We start from the raw sequence: 24,621 nt of genomic DNA on the forward strand, positions 1-24,621 counted from the left end.
GTAAATGAAGTATGCAGTGCGAAGAAAATATTCACAGCGAGCTGGTGGTAATTTGAATTTTTTTCATCGTTCAAGAGGAATGAACGAAGAAGATGAGATTCGATGGAGCATTAATTACCGACGTCTCTTTCTCGACCGGAGGTGAGGTCAGGCGAATGCTCGTAAAATCAATGAACTCGCTCCGTCCTGGTGAGGAGGTCGCGCGCGCGCCACCCTTTGCCTTTAACGCGCGCTCCTTCATCATGCAGACTTTTTTTTTTCTTTCCGTTCGTTCGCGCTTCACGCACAAGGAACACGATGCGCGTCGCGTCTTTCTGGCGTGTTTCAGCCCTTCTTTATCGGCTTTTCGTCTCTTCTGCCGAGAGAGAAAGAGAGAGAGAATTACGAAGAAAGAGAGTAAAGGAGCATGGGTATGAGTAGCTCGAAGGTAATCAAAGGGATGGGCGCGCGCGTTCGCAAGTGCTTGCGTCCCTTCGCCTGCCTCTCGAGGCTCACACGCACGGGAGCGTTGCCGAACAATCGTTTCGGTGGCTTTGAAGTTTCCCGCCGCGCGGCCCCGCCGACTCTCCTGAGGTTCGTATGCATTGCGCTCGCAACTAGAAAGAACGGCAATCCCGATAACAACGTAAGGGAGATCCTGGCACTCTCTGGTACTCACGTGCGCACTCACATTCGTTCTCCTTCACTTTTTCCGCCTACCTGAACAAGTTCTTCTGCTCTTCCTTCGAGTACAAGAGATACAACGATAATGTCGCCGAACGTGCTTCCGACAAATCTCGGGATCCAAATGAGAATGAAACGCTGAAGAGGCTAATTACACTGTTTTTTTCTTGGAGAGTTGCATTTGATGATCATCGTAGCCGGATGATGGTACCTACTTTGATTTTCTTTATACACGCAGCATTACACGCTAAATAAAAGAGTCGAGGGGCGACGAAGCTTTGAGATGACAATATGCACGCACCCCTATTTCTCATTCTCACTCGTCTTTAGTTTCTTTTGTATTGCAGGTTTTCTCTCTCTCTCTCTCTCTCTCTTTCTCAAGTCGATTCGTCATAACTGAAGATCGTAATCTCTATTTGATGCTTGCTCCATGGTGACTACCTTGGTAAAGGTGCTCTCGATTTGTCATTGCCTTCCGAGAAGTAATTAATTTTGAAAAATCTTGTTCTGGGAGGATTTGAACCCGGATCTTTGGCAGAAATCAGAACTTTTACCATTCATCATCCTCGCGGATCTAATCAGCTGAAAGAAAGCTCTTCTCGTTCATGCCTTTTCGATAATTTTTATCGTTCCGTGGTGGATTTTCCCGTTCTTAATAATCATCCACTGTTGAATGTTCTTTTGCTTTTTGTCTTTTTCTCCTTGCCCTAGATTTCTCGCTTTCATTTTTGATTTTTTTCCGTCTCTTTGTCTTCTTACGTTAGAAGGCGAGTTTATTTTCGATGGCGCGTATGCAGAAAAGTTCACGAAAGTATCCACTTATTATTCCCCTAGTGGCAGTCGAGTGTAGCTTTGACGACGAGGTAATTAATTCGTATTATACTTTGTGACATCATAGAGAACGGTCGGTCAAAAAGCGAAAGAAAGCCCTTTCCTCATTCCTTCTCTCAACGTTACCCTCGTCCATGGTTTTCTCCTTTTTCGAATCCTATCACGAATTTGGTCTTGCACTCTTCATTTACTTGATGACAACCCTTGTGCGTGTATGCTGAATGAAACCCACTCTATCTTTTTTTCCTCCTTGTCCTTTTCCATCTACTCATCGCGTACATAATTTTCATACAGATGGATGAGTAAAATGAGAAACAACAATCGCTCGGCCGAAAAGTCTTTGTCGTTGACGAATGATAGTCGAGTGCGCGGGCTAAAGTACATTCGCTCGTGTACGCAGAGACAAAAGAGAAAAAAAATCACGATGGGATCTTAATGAGTGCGCTTGTTTTTCCATGAATTCGTAATTCTCAAGCGCGTATTGCGATGGTAAGAGGGAGAAGGTTTCTCGATCTCATCGAGGCCATCACGAGAAGACACCCGATCCTCAAAGACATCGCGTGCAAGTCTCGCATCGACGAACGCGCAAAAATAATTTTGTTTTTTTTTTTATCAATGCGAAATGTCTTCGTTAACATCGAAACAAAGTAGTCGAAGCGGCTGATAGTCGACGGATAGGGAAAGAATCCTCAAAGACGTAACGCGGCCTAATTTTCCGACAGAAGGAGCATCCTTGCTTTGATGCGTCGGGACGCTCCAACTTTCGCTAAAGCTTCGCCTCTTTTCCCTCTTTATCCGCATCGTTTTCACTCGTTATATTTGCCTGGTGGATTTCTTGTGAGGAAAAGATCGTGTTGATGAGTTGCGACGGTGATTTTCGCGTTGTAAATCGCGTTGCAACACCGAACAGAGCTATTCACGACAAAGAAAAGAGTTCCGACTTTATTTATTCTTACATATAAATTCGTTTTATCTCAAAAAGGAAGAAGAAGAGCAGGGAGGGAATTAAAAAGTAAAACATTAAGATGAAAAATAGGTCGACAAGTAATGATAACTGAAACGAATCAAAGTTGAGTCTGTTCGAAGGGGAGAAGATATTCTCTCGAGGTTTTTATAGACTTGTCAAGCGTTAAAGAGACTCAACGATGTCGTTTTCTCATAACTTTCCGTCTGGAAGACAAGTGTAGATAGGTAAAAAAAAAGACTCGACCGAGTAGAAACAACTGTAGATAACGCCACGATGAGCGTTCGGAAATATCATGAAACTTGATGATCATAACTGTTCTAAGATTCGTTCGTACACTAATAGAAAAAAATACTTAACTCAAATAAATATTTATTCGAATAGTACCAATAACATATTTTATAGAAAATGAATAATATTTATTTCAAATGAGAAATATTTTCTAAATTATAGAAATTATAGTATTACTCGTTTTAAATAAGTATTATTAATTTTCCATAAAATATGTTATTGGTACTATTCGAATGAATATTTATTTGAGTCAAGCATTCTTTTCTGTCAGTGTACTACAATTTTTTTTTCGATTGACAGGTCCATGTAATTTCGTTCCGCAAATCTAGCATTTAGCTCTGGAAACAACACCCGCGTGGGAAACCGCATGGGAACGAATTTATCTGAGCTTTTTGTAGGCGTCGTTGAGTTAGCGGGCGAGTGTAATAGAACACTCGTATGGCGACGTGTTTCTTTGGTGCGAGCAAAAGCGTGTCTATATAGGCGCTTGCTCTGGGTTTTACGCGGTATGTAAGGGCTCGGTACGTACGGCTCCCTCGGTTCCATTTCTATGCTTTTCTCGTGCACGATACGACACGACGCGACGCGACGTGGAGTGACGTCGATGAATTCTTTGATCCGCGCTGTAATTAGTTGGTAGCGGGCAATGCGACCATCCGCCGTCGCCGTCGCGACGTATAAATAGCGCCAGCAATTCTACTATCGGTGCCGGCAAGGCAAGGTACGGAAGGGGTCGACGGCTCATAGAAGAGGGGTAGAGAAAATGTTTTAGTGGCGATCAAAGTGGCTCGACTGTGGCCCCCGTGCCGCCGCGAGGGTTGCTGCACCAAGGAAATATCTCGAAAAGAAAGAATTTCCTGTGCCCAACCTCCGCTTCTGCTCTCCGCCAACACAGTCACGTGTTGTCGATGACGGCGAACAATAATAACAGACGAATGCTGCACTGTTCTGGATGTATTTCATCGATGAATAAACTTTCCATGTGTAGAAGAGTTGGCGCTTCATGAATATTATTGGAAATTAAACCTATGTGTTTCAGCGCGATACATTGGATTCCTACATGACAAATCTGATTTTGCAATCCTTAATAATAATATACTGTACGCATATTAATTATTGCATTATTAGTGTAACACAAAACAAATATTAATAATTATTCATGGTTTCAATAATGCTTTTCCACCCGAGTAAATTTGCGATTTTCCGCGAAATTCACAGATACTTCATGCGGGAGGAGAGGAGAGGAATTTGGAACGTGAAAAAATAATATTCTCGAGCGTAATACACGCCAGTGGCAAAGCTCGGCGCTTGTGAGGCGCTTGCTGAGTGTAGTACTCCGCGCCCTTAAAGTACCGTTCATCGTTTGCCATCGTCGACGCGCCGCGATGCAAGACATTCTGTGACGCCAGCGGATTGCGATGAAAGCTCAACCGGGGTCTCACAGAGCGGGAATTTGATGCATCCGTGTAGAAACCAAGCGCGGATAATCCGAACGCCATTCGAATTTCTAGAGATCAGTTCCGAAATCAGTTTTGGTTTTGTACGCATAGCTCGCGGTCCTCTTTCGGAATGACCCGCATTGTTGTCTCCCGTGCAATCAGAATTCACGAAATGTGCATGCAACTTTCTACATTCTGCAACGTCCTGAAAATAAGTCTACGACACGTGTCCCATTCGCGCTACTAAATTTTATTATTGCCATTTATCTTATGGAATCATAATCATAAAATATTTAATCACTGGAAGAACTGAAACTTCTGTTTACGTTTAAAAATACGCAAGATGAATTGTATTTCTACGACCCATACTAATCGCCGAACACCGTTACGTAATAATCCTCTTAGGAGTCGAACGCCGACTAAACTTGGTGCGAAACAAAATATAGCTAATAATAAGTAAAAGATCAAGCATACGGCGAGTAAGATCAACAACGATGTGTGAAAACTGTTTGAGAAATAACAATCGATTATGTACCTTGCGGATTATCTATCTTCTGTTGCTTGTCCAGGACTGATACGATATTGAAATATGTAAAGAATATATTTAAAACTCACCGGTTCTTATGTGCATTTTTACATTGTACATTGTCATAATACGCGTACACTATTTTTAAACCATATTACATGTCCTATTATATCACGTTATGTTAATCTTACTATTATTCTATTTTGCTATTCCTGTCGGAGGTGATAATTTCTGATGCGAGACACGTTCTTGTAAATGGCTCGGTGTCAACGTAATTCTAAGTCCGTTCCACTGTGCCGTCACGTCTCTCAATCTACTCCTTGTTCGACGATTATGACGAGGTTACACCCCCGAGCGAGCGAAGCGATCAGGCCGCCGTAAACGGCTTTCCCTCTTGGCGCAACCGAAAAGCGACGTAACCGCGATCGATTCGTTACAGCGAGCGGCCGCGCCACGCCGCCATGAATTCCAACAAAGTTCCCGGGGTCCAACCCCAGGCCCTATGTCGCATTAATGCATCGAAACGTAGTTACAGTTTCGTAACTCTATTTTGAGGGACGCGCACGGTAACATGCACCCACGGTGCGCGCACCCTCTCCCTCCCCCCCCGATTTTCGTAATATTCCGCGGCGCGCAGATAACTACGAGAGCCCGGTCGGCTAGCTCGACGATGATGATGGGGAATGTCGACGTTCGTTGGCGTCGGCGTCGACGCGGAATCGAATGTGAAGTGCGTCTGGTCGTATAACGGGAAAATCATGAATCCCGTCCCTCTTTTTCATCCTACATATAGCCCGGCCTCTCGCTTCGACATCGAGGGCTCTTTCCGTTCTAGCTCCCTTAAAGTCGGCTTAATTACGCCTATCGTGGACGGGCAGCTATTCTGAATATCGACAAGCGACGAGGCTATTGGCGCGGATATGAAAATGCTACCAGTACGGAAAGATCACGCGATTAGTTTGAACAGATCATATCCGTGCACTTTTTTCGCGTGATACATTTTGCGCAAGGAAAAATCGATGATGAACGTTTACAGTGAATTAACGGCTAGACTTGAAGGATAATGAGAATCCTTTATCGGCCCCGTCGGCGAAATTAGAACGTCACGAGGCAACAACAGAAGTTGCCCGTCTGGCGTATTAACGCGACGCAATCGGAAGAACCTGTTATGATTTATTAATGGACAGAGTGCTTCGCTTAGGCATTATATGTCGTGGGGGCGACTACGACCGGACGATTACGACCGGCTGTTACATTCCCATCTACCATCAGATCACTGTATTGTTCCGTCCGCGCACGCCCGGCACGTATTTTTTCCTCTTGATTAATTTCCACTAGAAAATTAATCGCTTCCAGAGAGAGAGAGAGAGAGAGAGAGAGAGAGGGGATTTGCCGTCGGTCGGATGTCGGTGGTGATCGCGTACGCGGGTCCTGCAGATTCCACCTAGCCAGTTGACGCGCACGCATGACGCGATCGCCACGCACGCGAGAGAGAAAAGGAGAGAGGTAGATAGACGAGCACGCGGGGACGATAGAGAAGCGGGGAAAGAGGGGCGGGGGACGATAAGAGAGGCTGAACAGAAGGTTGGTTGAGGGGGGGCGCGCGTACGAACCCCACGAAATATTGATTGACATCCGGGTGACAGATTTCACTGGCCGCACACCCCTTCGGTCTTCAACTGGCAGCGTATACCGAGCCGAACGCGTTCGAGTACCACCTCCTCCTTCCCTATACTCTTTGTCATGCTGATTTGTTGCCAACCACGTAGAGGTGCTCAACCGTGCGCCTGCCTCATCGTCGTGGATCGATTTCGCTTGATAACGCGAAATGAAGTTTGCAATTTCGTTGAACGCTTCATCATTCGGATTCGATCGGTGCATCGCTTGCCCTTCTCCCCTCCCTCGCTATTCTCCCACCTCCTGGGCTTTCGTCGCCGATTCGTCCGGCCGTATTGCTACATTCGTAACGAGTTTACGGGGAATTGCGAGAGATTACCTTGTTGGCGTTGCCCTGCTGGTGCTGCTCTAGCAGCGATCGGCCAACCCCGTGGGTCGGTGAGACGAGAACACCGGATGTGCGGATCTCGACACCGCACGCGATTGTTTGCCAGGCACTTGACGGGCGTCTAATAACGCACAATTAGCGCGCCGGGTATAATTACGATTAAATGCCAGCCGGGAATTATCATTTCCGACTAAACGCTTTGATAAACAAATTCCGAGGAGCTCATACCGAACCGAACACCGGCGAATCTCGTGTTCCTCACACTTGTCGCCGTCGCTCGTTATCGCGTAGGGTTTCTATTTGCCATCGAGTTAGACAGGTGTAACGACTACCAAGGTGCATAATAAAGTACATTACGGACGAACTTTTACCGTTATCGGCACTCGGAACACCGCCCGCAGCGGTACGATTGACATATCGATGGGAAATCTATGCGACGCGATTAGCCTTTCGGCCACCACGATTTCTCCCTGGCCGCACGATATTTTTCAACCGCTCTTGTATTACCTGGGACCAGGCTGACATTAAAGATGTCAATAGCATACTTGCTCTTTGAAAGTTACAATTGGTTTCCGTGTTCAACGCGATGATATATTAACATTCTGCAATATATCTAGAGATAAATTGATTTCGTTGGGTTCCTGAGAGAAAATCAAGAAAAATATTAGACGCATCAATAATTCGTCTTTTTCAACTTTGCAGAGATACTTTGTATTCAAAACAAAACTATGAATCTTTTATTCCCTCTAAAATATTTCGCGAGTTTGACAAACGCTTTTAATCAGAAAGCGATAGTATGCATGTATGCTGAACATGTGTGTGTGTGTGTCGCAAGATGAATTGCTCAAGTATCATCGCAGAAAGAAAGCGGGCAGTCGTCATTGGGCGACTTCGAAGTGGCAAACAAAGAGCTATGGCGACTAAGCGGTGGTAGACGAAGATGACGGAGACGATGCGATTCTTGTTGATCGCGGGACGCTGATTGCTCGAACGGAGGAGCCAATTGAAGATGTGACAACGACTCGACGCTTCTGAATCATGTCACATGTCAAATGAGTGACTCGGAAACTGTCAACCGGCCCAATTACGTCTTCATATGAATAGCCGACTCACAGAACCATCGTCCCACGCGCAACGATGCTCAATAAGTCGACAGGTTCGGTATAACCGACAAAAATGGCCATATTACGCGCCGCATAGACATACATTTTCACACGCCTGCATTTTTCCTGATATATTCCAATCTTACGTTATCGATATATATTATACATATATATTTTTAATTAATCTAATTAATATTAAAATGTATTTGCTTGTGTAGTTTTTGCAGATTGTAAAAAAAATATTTACGATCCTTATAATTATAAAGTTATCGAAAATCTAGAATTAAAAAAAAAAGACTTTAAATAAAATATTTGATATGATTTAATCATTACAAAAAATTCTTATACTCTACAAAAATATAGAGCATTGCATTTTTTCATCTCTGGGGAGTAAAATCGGTTATCGTGTCGTCTTCTATGTAGAGAAGTCTGGCTCGTAATTATTTCATTAAATTCCACTGGTGTGTTAACCCGCAAGGGTTGCGAGTGTAAGCCGCGGTAACCCTCCCGCGTACATATCGCAAATATTGGTCCATTACGAGATCACAATGCTCTCTCACCTCGCATATGCCACGCATAGCGTTAACCTCAAAAGAGCTTCTCATAGGGCGATTGAACAGGTCGTCTCGCACGCGCTGGCGTTGCAATATTACGTAGAATTCAATCGGATGAACTGGTTAAATCGATCAAATTAAAATGGAAAACAATAATGTCGTATAAAAGTAAATTAAACCCCAAGTTGAAAAATACGTTTTTTTTGCGTTGCGTTGAACTATTTGTCTTATCGCAGTTTCACAAAACTACTAAATTTATAAAAGGCTATGTGTTTCCGTGGAAATTGGAACATATATTGTGTAACAGTTTAGTTTTGTAACCAGAACGTTGATATTTGTAAAATTTATAACAGCTGTGAAATTTCCGTCATTTTTCCGATAAAACTGTCTTTCAACAGGTAAATATATCGCAGATATAACGTATTGTAGTAGAGAGAGACAGAGACATATTTATATTATATATTTTTGCGTGTTGCTTATTTTTATCTACTCTCTTGTTTTTCGTACTCTGCACAATGAAGTCTACGTAATAAAAGAACATAAAGGATTCTGTTTACTAAAATTATATGATAGGTGGAAAATTAATATGCATGTAGAATGCAAGTATTATTAATGTTGCGAGTAATGAAACAATTTATGAAAACTTGTTTACTCTTTACGTTTAATATTCAATTTAATATTTCTATTTAATATCTCGTACGATCGTATGAGTTATACATCAAAATAAAATTTATTGCGTAAAGTAAATAATGTCACAACGTACCCCAATTTGCGAACAGATGAGATTCACATCAAACGTCGCGAATATCACGCGAATGACCCTGCTGTCTCCCATGCGAGCAGTTCCTAAATTTATTATCGGAGAGCGAATGGAGCATAATTGAGACGCATATGTAAAACGCACATGTGCCACCCACGCCCACCATGTGATAAACGCCCCCGTGTCGCCCGCTGTCAACGTACTAAAACTGCACCTCCTCTTCACTTTATACATGCAGTCAAGCATCAAGGATATAATTAGTGGCGCACTACTATTGACGCAAAATAATCGGGTAAGCTCTTATCAATTATTACACGTGTACTACCATGCGGCAAGATTCAAAATATCCTTCAAAAGGTCTTCATTGGACCTAATTAATCATTTGGATCTTTACGGTACGATATAAAAAAAAAGTACCTTGTTGGATCCATCACAATTCAGTTCATTTAAATTTAAAGTGATTTAAAAAAAATATCTAAAAATGTCTCTACATAAACACACCTTTCTAAAAATGTCTCTGCATAAACAAATTTCTAGAACAAATATCTGTACTTCGTTTTGAAAAAAATAAAATGTAGTATAATTTAATTACTTTTGAAAACAAATTCTTTTGTGCGAAAAATGACTTAAAAATATGCTGAAATGTACAAATTTGAATAAATCTACTTACTTTGATATTATGTTTACAATTTATTTGCTCACCGCTTATTACGATTGACATATTTTGCCTTTTCGTTTTACTTGTTATTATAAAATATCCTTTTTCTATTAAACGTTTGTAATATTTGTTATTCTTCGCGGTTTATTTAATGATAATTTTGTAGGTTTTTTTAAAGAAAGGAATGGCTTTAAATTCAGAAGATTTGTTCTTATATTTTTCTGGTGCTTCATATAGTACACGGTTCAATTACGCACTAACCACATATGCGAATATTATTGGTGTTCGCGAACGGTAAGCGGCACCATGATGGAGGCAAAACGCATGATGTTGCCCCCGGGCGGATCTGAATGCGCACAGCGCAAATATTGCTTTAAGATTACAGGAGCGCAGGACCGACGATCTAATATCCGCATTTTCTTCCGAAGCGTCAATACAGAGAGAGGGGCGCGTGATCGGCCATTGTCCCCATTATGAGAATTCGAAGGACATAAAATTTTTTCTGTATCGAGAAAATCGTGGAATAAAGAACACATTTTTAAATAACTATAATTCTGGTAACTAATGCAACAGTTAAATTGAGAGAGAAGAATTAAAAAAGATACATCTGAATCGTGTTTGTGACGATTTCCCAAACGGACAGCAAGTCATCTGTAAATAACAATTTGAGGAATAGTGGAATACGGAAATCGGAAATTCAGGAATAAACGATCGGGGCCAAAAATAGAAACTTCACCAGATTATTGATTTCCGTCCTTTGTGTCGCGTGATCGAGAAAATTGCGGCGGAGCAAAGCAAGGAGGCGCAGCCGGAGGGGTCGAGCCGGAATCGGTGATGCGATTACCCGTCGCTGAGTAATGCACCGCGGGCTCGATGATACAGTATATAATGTTATTATCGTTCTTTCGCGGGATATCGCTCGCCGCGGAAGCCGGCTGAATATTCATCATTCGCCGAGCGTCAAGTGGTATACAATCCACGATGAAATCGTTTGGCCGCACTTCAATTCCTTGCATTTGCATCTCCAAAAAAAAAAAAAAAAAAAAAACCGCCTGAGCGTGCACCGTGATTACCGCTACACGGATACACGCGGGACGACAACACGTCGTTGTTAGCGCGATCAAGAAAATTTACTCGGCCTGTTGATAACATATTTGAGGAATAAGGAGTTGCACGTGACAGTGAAACAGTTATTAATTTACGATGGATTGGAACGTGTAAAATGTTACTACGTGTTATAACGGGTCGCTAATGATACGGTAATGCATGTAAATGAACGGACAGAGAAGCAATGGACGGTTGAGAGCCGTTAATAAACGTGGAAAGTGCTGATAGCGGTACTCAGCGCAGCTACTCGTTCAGTTTCGTCGTGCCAGCTCACGAAAACGCTAGATTAAGTATCACGAGACGAGGCAGCGCGGAGAATGCGAAGGGCCAGAGTGCGGCGATTAAGGTAAGCAGCTCGTTGCGGAGGAGCCGACAGGAATAAAAGCGGACAGTAGTAGGTGGCACTGAATTGGGAGGAGAAACACCCGGCATCGTCGGAGACGAGAGAGACGAAGAGGAGGAACGCGCGTTGTCTCGTGGGATAAGCCTGAGCATTGTCGAGAGGGTTGCCTGCTTCGTCGCTCGTCGCTGGAGGCCGCCACCGTTTGCCACCCTCCCTCGGTTATATTCACCCTTCCTGTACTACCACCCTGCCTCTGTCCATTCCTCTTACCGAAGGAGAAGGACGGGACAAGAGAGGACGAAAGGGGATGTGGAGGGTGGCGGGATATGGTAGGTAGCTCGGGACTGTCACTCGGTGATGGATGATTCTACCCCAACGCGATCAATTCGCCTGCCCTACGCGCACATGCCTCGAGGGTGAAGCTTACCCTCGTGCGTCGCTCGCTACGGGAATCGCGATGCTTCCTCTCGATCTAACGAGAAGGTGCATTCCTCTCTCGCGAGCACTCAAATCGGCGGAGAGGGATCATTTCGTTTCACGAAATCGATGGTACAGTCGCGACGAGTCGCCCGATCGATATATAACATTCCATACATTCTTGGATAAGAGTCGAATGAAGAAACCAAAGTCAAGCTGGAGAAGATAAAAACGCATCTGTCTGCAAGAACAAGATTTAATCGTAGCCGCTATAAAAAGTTAACCTTTTCCACCGTTTACTGTCTATTGTTATCTCCGTTGTTGTACCTATAAGCATCTATTTTAGGTAATTGATAATTCGCGAGAAATCAGCGCACAATTTTATTTGTAATTTTTTTGTGCGTGCAATAATCTCGCTCAATTAAATATTTAAAAAACATATCTTTGTGAGGAAGGAGCTATTTTTCCTCGCGCGATGCAATATCTAATAAAATACAGCTCTGCATTTATTAATAATACATCTGCCGACAACCGACGTGCTGCACTATCTAATATTATCAAGGGGAACGTCCATCTAATAATACTTAGGAAGATTCGCGTAATTAAATTACAACTGCGCGGTGCGCGCGGAGAAGACAAAAGACGACTTTTTATCTGCACCGCGGCGACGACGTCGTTTAAGAGCGGCCGCTTATCGTACGTACGCGCCGACGAAATTTGTAGACGAAGCCACTAAAAACGTTAACGACCGCCGCCGAGCTCCTCTGCTCCAGCTCTCCCGGAGAGGAGGAGAGGACTTGGTCTTTCGTTACTTCCTACTCTCCGTTCCGGTTTTCTCGCGGGCGCGCGCGCGCGCCTCTCGTCGCCTAGCCTGGTTCCGTCTAATTTGCATAGTAATTTTAATCAACGTTACCGCAAACTGCAATATATGCGCGAGGTACACGGGCACACGTGTGCCTTTCGCATAGATTACGGGTACAACATCGGCACGTACGTATTGTACAATCCCGGCAGAGAGAGGTCTGCTCTCACGCGCGAGTGTAGTTCGTCACTCTGTAATTACTTTCCTCTAGCGTGGCGCGGCACGTCAATTCAAATTGCTCTCGTATTACCTAGCGCCGAGAGAGTGAGCGAGCGAACGAGCGGGCGTATGAAAATGCGAGAAACGAGGGTGCTAAAAAGAGTGAGATAAATGAGCGGGCAGAGCTCGCGGTTCGGTTCGGAGGAGACAACAGGATTTGGCGAGAGGAACAGAGCAAAGCCGAGAAAAAGAGAGGCGAAAAGAAAAAGAAATCTCTCTCTCTCTCTCTCCTCTTGGAGCTTGCGATTCACGTAACAAGTTCGAGGATTACTCGCTGCTCGAGGTTTTCGCGAATGCATCCACCGGCGCCCGCGCTGCTGATAACACGCGCACGCAATCCTTAAAAGACTGGAATGGTCCTTTGGATTATCCGCGCGCTGGCGAAAGATAATGGTGCTTATCGCGGACGGAGAGAAGGCGGAAGGAAATTGCCGTGGAGAAAAAAAAAGAACCCAGTCGGCGATGGAGATATTGTCGGCTAACGTCGTTCACGGCTGCGTTTACAGCCTCGCATTTATAACGGGATTTGCCGGGAAAGATTGTCGCGTGCCATTGTACGGTGGTTGAATGTACAGCGAGAACTTTGTTATTAATGACGCCGTTAAGCCGCGTCGGTTAAGAAGACATTCCCTATCTCATGCGCAGCCGTTCAAAATAAAATCGGCGACGTAGCGGCAGTTTGTAAAATTGTATGCAAGGAAAAAGTTCGCGTCAATCCGCGAGTGGACAATACGCTCGAGCGCGAGTTTAATGAGCGTAAGGTGTAATGTATTAGAAATCCTGAACCAAACATTAATATCCATTTCGTCGACATACGTTGGATGTACAATAATATTAAAATCCCAATTTAATTATACCCTTTTGTATATATTGAATGCAAATGTCCTCAAATGCTGAATCATATTTATGATTAAGATAATCACAAATCATTCGTAAATGATTCAATTTAAACAAATACTTGTAATGATAATACGCTAGAAAAATATACGCGTTTTCTTTGCGTACCTTGTTATGACAAAATTCGAGATTGAAGCAACGCGCTTTCACTACTAATTAAATCAGAATTTCCTCAACCAGCTGAGACTCGCTAAACAAACTCAATTTCCAAGGCTGAATGTGTGCCGTCTTTTTTATATTGTTACACGCGCGAAAAGGAATTCTTCAACTGCTAACTAGCGCTAATGCATGGCAACTAAAAAATGCCGTCGTCAAACAGCAGAATCGAAATGTCACGCGATGAAAGGTCTTCTTTCGAAGGTCTAACGATAATCTTTGACTTCTCTATCCTTATCTTTTAACCGATATAATTGCCGTAAAAAAAAAACTTTATTATAATTATCGCGTTTTGTCAGAGATACACGAAAAAGTCACTGCAAGGTTGTCGCTCCGTTCTGTCAGAGTTTTGGAGTTATCGTGAGATTACCAGATATTCAACTTCTATTTTGTCAAGTTTTATCGAAACTTGTACTCACCGAGAAAAACAGGTACGTGGTACGATCGTGCCCAGACACTTGCAATCGCCGCACTCCCTCGGCGGCCGAAGTGTCTTTTCGATTGTGTTATCTGTGTAGTTCAGTGCTCCTTCGGGAAACTGTCCTTGTCACTCGTACAATCGCGGCGCACAATCGAAGCACGAGAAAGTGAGAGAATGAGGGAAAACGGAGAAAGTCGTGCGAAAGGAAGCGGCCGGCAGCTCGAGTTCTAGCCAACCGGTCAACGTCTGCCCGGTGCGTAGGTGTCGGGGCGACGTTTAACGGGTTAACCTTGAAAAGGGAATCCGGTGGCGACGACCGTACGTATAGCGAGGCTGTTTTGGGTGGCGCGTACAGCACGGCGGGAGAACACGGCGCGACACACCGGGGACGCCTCCCCGTGACTATCGTGCGAAACAGAGAAATCGATAGAATGGCCCCTGGCACATGCGTGCATCGTGGTCCTTCCTCATCCCCTCCTAGCCGAGGGGGAGAAACCGGCGAGAAGGATGACGACGAGGCGGTAGAGGCGAGGGTGCGGCGGTACGGTAAAGCGACGCGGCGCAGGCAAGGAGGGGAGGAGGGAGTGCGAGCAGGAAACGGAAGAAGAGGAAGACGCAGGGTTGTAGACGTCGCCGGGGCCAAAGTAATGGGAATTTCTTTCTCGCGCGCGTTTGCTGGCTCCGTGTGTACCTCTTCTTCTCCGGCGAGCTTTTTTCCGGGGACCGCGTTTCACCCCTTCTCTCTCTCTCTCTCTCTCTCTTTCTCTCTCTGTCGTTTCTCTATTCGACCCTTTACGAGGATCGCGGAGCGTGCATCCCCCTTCCGGAAGGTGTATTACAATCATTCGCGCGAAGAGGGCCTCGTCTTAGATATTTTTTTTTTTTCAGAAACTCTTGCGAAAGCGTATACGCAATTCAAAGCGAATCGCCAATGCATACACGTATTCCGGATTAACGTGAAACTCTTGAATATAATGTATCGGATTTCTGCATTCAATATTATTGAATAATGTTGCAATCAATGTGTTCACTGTGCCACAAAACTGGTCCTCGCGCCAATAAATTAGTGCCACAAAGTGACATTCTAACACATTATCTTTATACTAAAAAATTAATTAAAAGCATAAAGAATTAATTTTTTAATATATATCACAAATTATAAAAAAATAATTTTTTAATATATCAAAATCTGACACATTTCACCGTACTTTATTTAAACCTACAGTTAATATATTCTTTACTTTAGTTTCACACTTTAGTAATACAACTCAAATAAATTTAAAGTTACAGTACTATCGTTTTATAGACAATAGCTTTACCTTTACTGTAGTTAAAGAATGGAGATTGAGTTTTTCTATCAGACTTACTAGAGGTGCGCGACTCGAGATGGCGGAATTTGTTTCAGGTCGTTCTACTTCACTCGAGGGTTAGTGCGACGAAATATTGCGTCTCCGGTGACGCACGGTGCCGGAGAAAACCAGTAAGGAACCAACGGAGCGTCGAAAGAACAAACTAAAGTAGAACAAACTATGCGTAAGACAATCACGGATAAACGTGGCTGGATAAAGTCCAAGAAATTTATCGTTTGGAAAGGGTGGCCGGCAGGGCGGCCGCCCATTCCGGTAAATTTTCGCAGTCGTAAATTTCAGCGCGTACTTCGGCACATTTTCATAATGGAGAAAAATCCAGAAATTCATTCCGTGACGTTCCTTACAAATGTTACGCCGGGCAGAGATAAATTCTGTCAGGTACAATATAACTCGCGGTTAAGCTTGACCGCTGGAATAGGCTTGAAACTTATTGGCACGGCCGCGATAAAATACGCTAACGTGGTTCGAAACATGCTGGAAATTATGTAAACGTTTATGGCTCTCTGAATAAGCCTGCGAATTTCTACGAATAGAAATAGGAAACTTGTTGCGCGAAAGACAGACGTTAGGAACGTGAATCCTCGTGTGCACGGAACATAAAACTCTTATTAAATATTACTATATACGATAGCAACTACGGATCATAAGAAGAAATTTCAGAGAATTATACCATAAGTAATGTAAATACTATTTGATGAAAAACATAATAAAAATTTCTTCCTTGGTCCGCTCTTATTATAATTTACCATAGTAATTTTTACCATAAAATTTTTTCCGTGTGATATAGTAATATTCAATGTGTATAAATAAACTTACATATAATGTATCATTATTAATTTTATTAAGTCTTAGATATTTCATTACTTATGCGACGTTAACATTCTATAAGGATAGTTCTGAAAACGTTTAATATACTACTGCGCCTTTAATATACCACAGCGAAGTTTCTTCCATTAACTTGTTCGCAAACTTGTACAATGAGCACCGCGGGGGCAAGACGTTGATTGCGCCGGGTTAAAAGATAGTCTTAACAACGCTGCTTTGTGACCACAGTAACCTGGATGGACTCGATCGATCGATTCAAACTGCGTAACCGCGATAAAAATAAAGTTGACATCGATAAATCCACAACAGGCGGAGCGTAAATATAATGGCTAAAGCTCCATAGCGATCAAACAGATTCAGACTGTATCGGAAGCAATTGTAAAATGCATCGAGCTGCGGACGTCACGATGAAAAGGGAAACGGCGTGGAAAAGCGCGTCGTCCTACGGTAAAAGTCGAGAGATAGAAAAGAGAATCGCTGGAAAGCGGCCAGGTTGCATTTTCAAATGAGTTCCAGACTCGCTCTTGCCAGAAAGAATTAAGCAGCAGACTTTAAGCCGTGAATGATAATCGCGGCAGATTTCGTCTAATGGAACGGTTCACTCTGGCTCGACAAGTAATTCAGCGCGACGGTGATGCTGCATTGTTTAATTTTTTGAAAGCAATTCACATTGTGCACTTACTTTGTGAGAAGACATTCCCTATATATAATTCGACGCAATATGTAGGTGTACAATTTGACGTTACGTTACCCTCGCACGTTTAGATGTCTATCGAATCCGAAGCCAAGGAACCCTAGGCTCAGAGGAGAACGCCGCAGGGGAAAAATGTGCGAGAGTTCGAAGAGAGATTTCGTGGGATGCAGGTTTCACGGTGTCATGGCAACACCCGTCGAGAGAACGTCTTTGACTCCCCGTTACATTGCCAACGCGCCGGCTAGGAAAGAAAAGGAGAGGATGTACCGCGAAATGATGAAGAAGCGCGGTCGGCGGCGGCTTCAAAAGAGGAGAATCGGCCACTCGATCGAGCTCCTCTATTCGGCGTGACGCTTGCGTCTCTTGCTTGCCATCTTATCGGGAGGACGGTAGCGTGTGTCGAGAGCATATTGGGAGAGCGAGAAGAAAGGCGGCCGAGAAATAACGTCACCTGTCATTTTGCGATATTTTGTAAAAAGGTTTCATTGAAACAGTTACTGTTAACTGTACACCAATTTTTTATATAATCAAATATAAATTTGATTAACCTTTTTCCTACAAATATGAATATTTCATGTCCAATCACTTTTTATGAATATTTCTCGACTTCAAGGGATACCTCATTCCTTATCCCCTTCTAAAAAATGTTCGAAGCGGAAAAGATCTTTATGCGATAAAAGCCGTCAATTTCCTCGTGAATAACATAAAATTCATTTTTGTATCGGATTCAGATATTCAATCTCCTTTTTATGAAAAGTAAAAAGTTGCAAAAATACAATATTTTATTCTAAATTCGTGTTTGTTTTTTTATTTAAAAATTATTTTTTCCCAAAGAAAATCACTTATTTAAAAGAAAGTAAATTTAGAAGGAATTGAAGTGTCAAATCGTATTATATGCCAGAAAGTCAACGTTGAGTTTCTTGGAAAAGACGTTATTTTTGCACTAAAGTATAAAAAGTGCTTATTTGTGCAATATTCGATTTTTTCTATTTGCTTCTTATAATAAAATCATTTATTTTTATATCTGAATAATTATACTTTTTATGGAATTTAAAGTTTTTGTATTTTTTTCAAAATTTTATGTTTACATTGGAAAATTCTAGAATTATTTCTTTATATGCATTTATTATAAAAACTACATTTTATTTTTTTCAAAATAAAAGATAGACATTTATTTTAAAAACTATTATATGTTCATAAATTTTTAGAGATTTTTTTAACCAATTAAACAGATAATAAAATAATTGGACGCTATAATTGAATTAACAAAGTATTATTTTTATATCATGAGTGTTAATGATAATAATTTATATTTAAATAGAAATAAAAACAATTTGCCTTTATTTTATTTATAATAAATTTTATATCTGTCTCAATAAAATATACATTTTTCTAGCGTAAGTCTTCAGAAAGAGCCGTGTATGACGGGATAATTTTAATCTCTAATTATATTCTCTCTTATATTTTATGTGATTCTATGATATGATGATTATAAAAAATTCAGACTTAAAATAATAAACGTGATCATTTCCTCTTTTAATCCCGAAGAACTTTGATATTAAATCACACTATTAGAACTTTGCTGTCATATTTAATAGACACGAAGTCAAAAAGCCGGCGTTGTTATCTAGAGAAATATTGATGTCAGTCATATGTGCGAACATAAATGACATATGTATTTCTCATCCATGACAAAATGGGTTTTACGTTATATAGCAAGAATAATTCCATACAATAAAGAGAAAGACTTTAGAAATTCTCTCATCCGATGATACCAATTGTTTAAACGAGGTTGTCGAGAATATTTTGTTCGCTTTGTAACGAAAGACTCCATTCTTCTGCAAGCATTCCAATTTCGTTTATATCAAACTGGTAGAGTGATTTAATATCAAACGGTTTTCGTATCGGTTTCGTTTGTTGTGTTTTCGTTTCCGGAGAGCGTGAGGATACCCAGTGTGGAACAATATTTGTTACAATATCCGCGCAAATGTATTGCGCTTTTCATCAAGCCATTCTTTTTTTTCCGATGGATCCATCGATTGATAGCTACGCGCTTACCCCGCCACACGCAATGTGTCATATTTCGCCCTCACGCACTCGGGTGAATTTAGGATGTACGCGCGAGGGACGGGCGACCGATTTGAGTCTGACAAATCTGAATTGTAAATCTGGACGCAATTAAAAGTGTATCACCCGGCAGCGGCGACGCAGCCGCCCTGCCGCGCGGATGGCTCTGGGGTTCGAATCCGCAATTAAGGCGAAACATTATATAACGATTGCCGCAGAGAAGGGGTCGAGGGTATCGTCGCGTATCGAGTTCTCGGACAATACGAGTTTTTCCTTCATCGCGCGGAAATTAGCGTCCGCCCGGAAATCGCGGCACGACCGATAGTTATTAATCGGCGCAGCCGTATAATATCTCGCGCATACAAATTACGTCTCGTCCGGAATTATATGTTGCAAATTTACGCAGCTGTCAAAATTAATCATTGGCTCCCGGTGAGAGAAACAGTCAATTAGTTGCGTTAACTATTAAATCGATTTTGTCGCGTGACGTTACGAAAATGCGATTTTAATCGTAAACTCCGCCCGACAACAAGCTTTTTGATAACAAAGTTATCACGTTATATTAATGAACCGTAAAGTAAAGTTTTCTTATGTCTTGATAAATCTGTTAATCTACTATTTTCTATTTTTGCATCGCACATTAAACTACTTTTGTTTTGTCGCTCGATTGCGCGAAGGTGCGTTCCTCGTTGCACTTCGAAAACGAGAGAGTGTCCTTAACAGGCACCTAAATTTAAGCCGCTGTAAATGCGGATCGTGTGAAGTGGCTTATCGAAGTGGCAAATTTCATTAAAGTGGAAAATTGCAAGTAAGCGAACGTCGATATAGGTCGTCCGTTGCGCTACTTGCTGATGGCAAGTAATTAGGGCATGTGATAAGATATCGTATGGTCCAGTTTTGTAGTGCTGTTATCAATATTTGTAGCAAAATAAAAATTTGCACGCGAAGATCTGTTGTATTCTATTTTTTTATTTTTTTGTTATTGACATTGCATTTTCCCTTTTCAAAGAACGGGAAGTTAATTTATCGATTGCACGGGTAACAGACTTAATCGAGCTTCTCGTTTACCTTCAATATACACCCGAGGCGTGTAAACATTCTGTCACCTCGCAAAGTTGTAAGTCATAGTATGCTGTTGCACGTGCAACGCTGTCGTAACGGACGATAATGAAACACAACGATCGCGCCAATCGCTTGATTGATTGACTGGACTGTGTCATTAGCAGCGGCAATTATTGCGATGTAATTTTACTTATAATCACCTTAAAAAATGTTACAAAATTGACATTTGTATTATTCTTAAATATTAAAATTATTTGTTTCAATTTTAAGCTTTTTTATCAATCTAATAATTGAAAAATTCTTTTCAATGTTGTTAACTAATTTCGTCATTTCGTTTTCGTTTCAAAATGATTATTTATTATTCTTTCTCGTAAGCATTGTACGACAAGCGACATGGCGTATTACGTATCGAGCGGCGTATGTTGGCCGGAGGGTGATGATCGGTAGACGATGTTCCAGACAGTTTTATAGCGACGCCGGAAAATAATCCACGATCCGGTATCGTCTTCTCCAGACTGTTTGTTATTCCAGTCTTGTTGTGGAGAGACAGAGCTACGAAAAAAGAAACGCAAAACTTGCTCTGGTAGCATGATTTTAGATTGTGAAAACGACTCGTTAAATCGTCAACTCTAACATCCGGGTGGTATTTTTTTCTATATAGCTTTCTATAGCTTTATCTTAAAATTTTCAACGATCTCTAATTATTTTAACGGTGAATTTAAACAAGTCAACTTATTTCATTGTATTAATGCATAAAAATTATTTTTTATCCTATAAGTTCTAGAAATGTAAATGTATTAAAAAACATGAACTAAAGTTGTAAATATAATAATTACGGAATATTTTTGCAATTAGTTGTATTTTTTCTGTTAAAAAAAATTTAACAGAAAATATCGTTTCTAAAAAAAAATATAGATAGTATATATTTATCTATTCAAATTGCAATTGTTTATTTTTTATTACAAAAACTTCAAATAACGATTAAAATTTTTCTGCTTTAAAAGAATTTATTTAAAAAGTGTGAAGGGTTATCATAGTACAATTTCTATATAAAAACATCATTTTTAACGAGAAAGAATCAGAAAAGATTACTGGTTTGTGCGATTGAAAAGAGAACCGAAAGAAAAGGATGGTGTGGGTGAAAAAGATAATTAGAGGAAAAAAAACGGAAGAGCATCGACGTTTCTAAATGTATTAACGAAGTCCCTTTGATACATCGGCGACGACTGTGTAATTTTCATTATTGGAAAGAACTCTTGCCCTTTTCTCTTAGTATTGTATTCACAGATACCGCTTAAATTACATATGCAAATGCTGTATGCATGATTCCGGATGTATATGCGTGTTCTACGCAATTCTTCATTATCAAAGTGATGTCGAGATTACTTCGTAATGTTAAGCCATTCAATTGAAAATAAATATGTTTTTATTTGTATATTTATTTTAAAAGAACTTCCAATTCAAAACGTATTCACGTGTATAATAAAATTATTGTTAAATAATGTTTTGTTAACTCAATTCCATCTATCATTAATATTCCGTTAAAATAACAAAATGTGAATAAATTGTATTCGTACTGTATATTAGTTTTACTGTATTAATTAAAAATTAAGATAAAATCGCTCTGCAAATAATCTTGATTCCGCAAATATAGCTGCGTAACGCTATTTGGTCTTCAGTTTTAAATATTGTATTGTTTTTGTGGCACAAATGCTAAGGTTGCAGGATGAAAAATCTCGTTCTACAATTCTCATTGGTTTTAATGTCGACATGTCGTCGTCTTGAAAGTTCGCAGCTGCAACGTTCGAGAAGGGAGAGTTTTCGTGGAGCAACGTCGGATTAAAGGATTAAAGGACACGTGCGCCCTAACATTCTCGCTTCGGCGTTACTTTCTCAGCATTTTGTGATACGAGCAACGTTTCACAAATAGGTGCTTCTTTACTATCATGCGATCATTCCCTCATCGCATCCCTCTTTTCCTCATATTTCTCATTCACACCCTCATTTTTCCTCTCCTCCTTCACCTTTTTTCTGTGCCTTGCACTCATTTTTTTCTCCCCCTTTTCAGGACGTAATCCACGAAGCTTCATTTATTCTCCTTTGAAGCTGTTTTCTTCGAATCGCTCTTCTGCAGTTCGCATGAGCATTAAATGTCATCCGTGTGAAATGGGATCGCTGCATCCTTTTCGAGGAACTAGCGTACGCTGCAATATCACATGACTTCACCATGCGCGGTCCGTTTGACAGACGAAAAATTGAGAATACAAGATGAAAGAAAATCAGAGGAAATTGAGCCACTGGCAAAAAATATGTCGTTTAAATCTCTCAATTGAATATTTTATAACAATTACTAACAAAAATCTACCCTTTAATTGAATTTAGAAATTAAAATTTTGTAAAAATACGTTTTATATTTATATATTTAATACAATGGTTAATTATAAAAAAATCTTTTGTTATTTATTTACTCGACTTATTGATAAAATTATATTATTAAATAATTTAAGTCTTAATTTTCTTATAAGAGGAACTTGTTCAAATTGTAACATGGATTCGTACTTTCACCTTCCTTTAGATAAGTCATGGATGCGGTTACTTTTAATCTAATGAATGCAAATAAGAGCCGATATTGTATGCGTAGTCTTGGTATTACGCCACGGAAATTTGAGTCTCGATATACATAACAAAGTTCTCTCTACCTTTCGTTCTACGAACCTCGACTCATCCCAAGGGAGAAGGTGCTCGCCGCCAAAGCGGTATGCCAAATCGAATGTGACGTTATAATGGAAGCGGCATTAGTGGTTTTACCGAGCAGTTTCCAAACGAGAATTACGACGGAGAGTGTCGTCGTCTCCTTGAAATCATGTGGATATTACCCTCCCATCCTCTTCCCTCTATAAAAAAGTTTCTTTTAGCTATAAGCGGAAAAACACGATCGAATTACTGATCAAACGAGTGTTGGGAAATGAACGTATGCGCGTGCAATGTGATAACGACAACAGTAATTATACTGAACGAAGGATAAATGGCAATGGGGTAACGAACAATTATTCATGAAACGATAAAAGCCTGGAATGAGGGTAATTCATATGCATTGTAGGTTATAAATTATAAAAGATTCATGTAATCGTATTATGATGATTATCATCATTGTCATAAATCTAATTTTGACGTTCTGATTTTAATTTAATGTTAACTTTGATAAAAGACAAAGAGTAAAATGTAATAAAAATAACAAAAGAATTGGGAATTAATTAGAAGTTGAAACATTTTTAGAACTTTCTGATATATACATATATTATATATATATATATATATATATACACACACACACACATATAACTTTACAAATTCAAAATGATGGAATTAGCATAACAGGCAAAAGTTAAATTACGTTTGAATTTTAACAAAGTTACATATAGGGATTTCTCACATGTAATATATACATCATATTTAATCATAAATATTTTATTAATCGTCAATATAAAACTTCCTTTTGAGCATTAAAATTCATAACATAACTTTTGATTGTAACAAAATATCATCACATATTGTAGTTATAAAACGACAAAATATGTGAAAATTGTCCTTTTAAGAATTGCAAATTTCTCAAAATTATGACGTGATGAAGCAATTTCAAAACCAGATTCGTGTATTCAGCAGAACGTTTCGCAACAATAAGAAATGACTGGTCTAGTTTTGGTGTAGGAAAAAAGTCACTTTTTTGTTGAACTATGTTACATATGCATAGCTACAGTTTGTTGGGTCCTTTATGGAAAGCAGGTGATCGTCGAAGGGGCAAAGCCTTGGCACGATGAAGCTCTCGAAACAAAACAAACGTTTCACGCTACCGCCAGCGGGGCACGCGATTGTCCACATGTTCGGCTATACGCTACAGGAGCCGTTCAAAACGGAAAGGTCAAAACTCGAGGTAACGATTTTGTGTGCCGTTACAAAGCGGTGGCGCGAGCCCCCGGCATTTCTTTAGACACCCCTGGCGTGTAATTGGTCGCCGCGGGGGTCGAAGTCACTGTTCGTTATCGTTTCCGTACGTTTCGGTAGTTGCACGCGCACGAACCGAAGCAACCGCGCCGACAACCCGCAATCACTCGCTTCGAATCTACTTCTCGAGATCGAAGGATGTATGTACGTACCCGCACGTCCCTCGTGACGTCATGAGCGACGCGAATCGACGAGGAACGATCGGAGGGTAATCTGGTGTGCGTGCCTGCGAGCAATCGCGAATCAAAGAAAGTAATCGGATTAACTCGAGGGCGGAATAGCGCAAGCGATTTAATCCACGAACTTGGGATGGGAATTTGTGTTGCTCTCGCCGTCCGATTGTCGGCGCAAATTCGGTTTCTCCTCGCGATCGACGAGCAAGATA

At 41.0% G+C, this 24,621-nt stretch overlaps 1 protein-coding gene across 1 annotated transcript in view; it reads right to left on the bottom strand.

Annotated features, from left to right (window-relative positions):
* LOC105839724 (frizzled-2) overlaps positions 1 to 14,607 on the bottom strand; it is a 76,398-nt gene extending 61,791 nt beyond the window's left edge. Inside the window, exon 1 of the mRNA XM_012686224.2 lies at positions 14,215 to 14,607. The gene's annotated coding sequence lies outside the window, so the exon portion shown is untranslated. The remainder of the gene's footprint in view (positions 1 to 14,214) is intronic.
* Between the last annotated feature and the right edge of the window lie 10,014 nt (positions 14,608 to 24,621).

Source organism: Monomorium pharaonis, chromosome 3 (genome assembly GCF_013373865.1).
Source record: "Monomorium pharaonis isolate MP-MQ-018 chromosome 3, ASM1337386v2, whole genome shotgun sequence".
NCBI classification, from domain to species: Eukaryota; Metazoa; Arthropoda; class Insecta; order Hymenoptera; family Formicidae; genus Monomorium; species Monomorium pharaonis.